This window comes from Penaeus chinensis, chromosome 20 (assembly GCF_019202785.1).
Source record: "Penaeus chinensis breed Huanghai No. 1 chromosome 20, ASM1920278v2, whole genome shotgun sequence".
Classification (NCBI taxonomy): domain Eukaryota; kingdom Metazoa; phylum Arthropoda; class Malacostraca; order Decapoda; family Penaeidae; genus Penaeus; species Penaeus chinensis.
The window spans coordinates 14,804,048-14,808,714 of NC_061838.1; the positions used below are offsets into that span (position 1 = coordinate 14,804,048).

The 4,667-nt window shown below is 38.4% G+C and overlaps 1 long non-coding RNA gene across 1 annotated transcript; it reads right to left on the reverse strand.

Moving 5' to 3' along the window:
- Positions 1–2,346: 2,346 nt before the first annotated feature.
- LOC125035977 lies at positions 2,347–3,298 on the reverse strand. The gene is made up of 3 exons (XR_007115851.1): positions 3,252–3,298; positions 3,017–3,149; positions 2,347–2,384 (listed from the first exon to the last, which is right to left on the reverse strand). It is a non-coding gene; the product is annotated as an uncharacterized LOC125035977 (long non-coding RNA).
- Positions 3,299–4,667: the final 1,369 nt, after the last annotated feature.

The window sequence follows — 4,667 nt, forward strand, 5'->3', positions numbered from 1 at the left end:
CGCATATATACACAGATATATATGTGTGTATATATACAATATATATACATATCTTTACTCATATACATGTATATACATATATGCATACGCGTATATATATACATATATATGCTTATACGCCAATTCATATACATATATATGCTTATACGCCAATTCAAATACATATGTATACACACATACGATATATATATACATACAATACACACGCATACTATATATATTATATATATGATATAATATATATAATATATATATTATATATATGATATAATATATATAATATATATAATATATATAATATATATAATATATACAACATATATATAATATATATAATATATATAATATATATAATATCTATATAAAAAATATAATATATATAATATATATATATAAAAAATATAAAAAATATAATATATATAATATATATAATATATATATGATATATAATATATATAATATATAATATATATAAAATATATTATATATAAAATATATAATACATATTTAATATATATAGCATATATGATATATATATATATATATTATATATATGCATAATTATATATACATATATGCATATATATAGATATAAATATACATATATACATTTATACATATATGCATAGATATAGATATAAATATACATATATACATATTTATATATTTGTATTCCATTGTAACATGGAATGTTACAATGGAATGTTATGTAAATTAAGGACATTCTTATTTTTCATTAAGTCTAACCAGGTGCTTATCACAAGAGATAAATATTATAAAAAAAATAATTAAAGTGATAACAGTAATAGGAAATTTGGTATAAAAGGCGTATTGTTGCGCGATCAAAATCCAAGCATCAGTGCAAAAAGCTGCAAGGTCAAAAAGTTCCAAATGATTACCTAACATTGCATATTGACAAATCAAAATATATGTGGAGATCTACAGGTGCTACTGAATGAACTATCATAAGACCACAAGATGATAACGATAAACATCTAAAAACCAAGGAAACTAGGCAGCCACATCCACCGTCTGAGGATCACCGATTTCTCTTGCAAAAGGGAGGGAGAAGTCACTGCTTGTTTCTTGCAAAACGGAGGGAAGTCACCGCTTGTTACTTGCAAACGGGAGGGAAATCACCGCTTGTGTCTTGCAAAAGGGAGGGAAGTCACCGCTTGTTTCTTGCAAAGGGAGTTGGCTCACAGATTGATTCTTGCAAAGGGTGTTGGGTCACAGATGGCTTCTTGCAAAGGGAGCTGGCTCACAGATGGCTTCTTGCAAAGGGAGCTGGCTCACAGATTGATTCTTGCAAAGGGAGTTGGCTCACAGAAGGCTTCTTGCAAAGGGAGTTGGCTAACAGATAGTTGTTTTCAAAGGGAGTTAGGTCACCGACTGTTTCTTGCAAAGGGAGTTGGATCACCGACTGTTTCTTACAAAGGGAGTTGGGTCACAGATTGTTGCTTGCAAAGGGAGTTTGGTTATCGATTGTTTCTAGCAAAAGTGAGTGAGGCCGCCTTTTGATACTTGCAATCGGTGACCAATGGAGTACAATGTAAATTAAGAAGAATCGTAATTTTCATCAAAGACAACAAACACAATATGTAAGCTATATTCTTATGAGAACAGACAAAAAACACAAGGGGAAACTTAAGGTGGTAACAATGGTATTTTACAAGGAAAATTGACAATTCTAGGGAGTCACATTCGCTGTTTGAAGCCCATCAGTCAAGTAGTTCGTCAAACGCCACATCGGTGATGGCACGAACATGAATGAACTTATATATGTATATAAAAATGTATATATAAACGTAAATATATCGAATATCATATACATGTGCATATACATACATATATATACACATACATATATATACACATATACATTTTATAAATATATAGTTGAATATACATACCTATATAGTTGAATATATAGATATATGCATTTATATACAATATACATTTATAATATATATACACATATGCATATAAATTATATATACACATATGCGCGCTCATACACATACACACACGTGCGTACACACACATGTACACATAAACACACACGCGTGAAAGAACAACAGATACTAACCATGAAAACTTCTAAAGACAAAGGAAAATCTAGGCAGCTACATTCACCGTCTGAAGCTCACGGAGGGAGCAGAGCGTCTGGGCGTTTGGAGCTGGACGAAGACGAAGACGAGGAGGACGAGGACGAGGACGAGGGCGAGGGCGAGGGCGAGGGCGAGGGCGAGGGCGAGGGCGAGGGCGAGGGCGAGGGCGAGGGCGAGGGCGAGGGCGAGGGCGAGGGCGAGGGCGAGGAGGATGAGGACGACGACCACGACGACGACGACGACCACGACGAAGGTGGAGGAAAACGCAACGACCTATTCAAAATTGGAAGAGAAAACTCGAATAAATTATGGGGACACTATTTTAAAATTCACGTTTTTGGAGGAAAGCTATTAATTCAGGTCATATTTATTATAAGGAAAAGGACGATTTTCTTTCAGAGAATGATTTCTGATTGAGGACTTGCTTGGATTTGAGAGCTTGGTATTTGATACCGAGAGAGACGCTAAGTAAAGGGAAATCTGATTTTTTTAAATAGATTTCCTATAAACAACGATCTTGGGGGATGAGTGGGGGGGGGGTGGCTGAAGGAGGGGGGTAGCAATAGGAACCTGGAGAAATCGAACAAAGGTATTTATGAAACCTTAAAAATTCACCTTTTCCAAAATACGAGTCAGCCCGACGGACGAAATGGGCAGAATTACCAAAAATGTCCATTTTCAGAAACGCCTAGTCAAGTTTCTAACAATGCAATTAAAGTATAACACTTTAGTCACACGTAAGTAAACAGTGTGGCATCAGGCGAACCCAGAACTCCAAACCTAACCTTCACTACCGTCTATTTATTCCCTAGAAGGGGGGAGGCCTCATGTACAACCCCCCCCCCCCCTTAGCTAGTACTACGTGTCAAGTGACACAGCAAAGTTACAGAAAATGTCACACATACCGTCAGTGTGGAGGTACAGGTGAGCTGCCCCGCCGTAGTCTTGCTTGGACACCGAAGGTCCCTCCCTGTAGTTGCAAGGGAGGCTCTCGCCGAGCTGTGCGACCGCCGCGGAGCCAGCAACAGGCCGCCCGGCCTACGAAAAAGAAAGAAACGCTTTCATTAATAACACAGGAATGATCTAGGATGATAACAGCGACACAAAGGTAACAAGACCAGATTTAAAAAAAACTCTTACCACGTCACCCTGACGACAGAAGCACGAGGGTCTGTTTCCTCCGAGGCCCCGGGGGGAACTGGGGCGGCGGCGGGCGCGTTCCGCCGCGTGGGAGGCAGTCAAGGAAACAAGCGGTCGCGTCGTTCGATAGTTAACAACGGATCGTGCAAAGGAGAAGGAAACACGAAATAAAAACGCGTGCAGTTTTGAGAAAGCAGCAAAGCAGATGCAACAGCATTCAAAAACGAGAGGAAAGATAATGAGGAATATGAAAAAAAAAAAGAAGAAATAACTAATCGGAAATGATTTCCAGGTTAGTCAACGGAAAGCGCGCCCTTTTGGCCAACGGAAACCCAACTAATGAAGTGGCTACTTCTTTTTATCTGCCTCACTTAAAGTAACCAGAAAACATGCTACATCATTTTCTTATTTACAGAACATTATCTGAACGCAAAATCGTAGTAGGCCTATAATGAATATAGATATTCTGATAATTTGAACATCAAATATGGCGAATATGGCACTGCCATGTAGAAACATACATATATCAAATTTTGAACAAAATTAATCTATGAACATATTTAAAAAAAAAAGGTTCATGATATTCACGCCTGTTATCTCTCATCCAGTAATGGAGCTTCCCTGGTGGCGATTTGGCAAAGTCGTTTGTTCAACCTCTCTTTGATAACGGTCTGTGAACTAATAAATGCTCTTAGAATATAAATATCAAAGGAATTCAATTCCATTTCGTGGTTTCTTATTCTAGAAGAGAGAGTGGTGTTAGGAAATGCAAATGAAATAGACATTTATTAATTAACAAACTAATGTTATACAGGAGCCGTCCGTGGCAACACTGTTTCCGAGCATCCTCCTCACTCGCGGGATAAAACGCTCGTGCCCTCGGCTTCGGCGAAGGGAAGGCGACCGAAGTGCATGTTGCAGTATGAGGGGAGATGCAATAGAGCGCATGGCAATGTAAAGTAGTCTCTCCCAGTCTCTTTAAGGAATATACAGGGCAAAACGACGCCACGCCGTGGCTCCGACTGGAGTGTGTTGCCACCTCGAGTTCGTCAGTTTCCAGACATGGTAATATTCGTAAGTCTGTGGGAGAAGGGGGGGGGGGCGAGATATTTAGCATTGTTTTATACCTCCTGGAGTGAGACGACGTGATATTGCATACTGCATATATACATATATACGGGCCCCGATTTTCCTAGCACAGAGAGTGTGGTCACCGATTGTTAGTTGCAAAAGAAGTGAGGTCACCGATTGTTACTTGCACTCCCTTATTCTTTTTGCAACGAACAATCGGTGACCTCACCCCCTTTGCAACAAACACTCTGTGTCCTCACTTCCTTTTGCATGTAAGAATCGATGACCTCATCGATTGTTACAAAAGGGAGTGAGGTCACCGATTGCTTCTTGAGAGGGAATGAG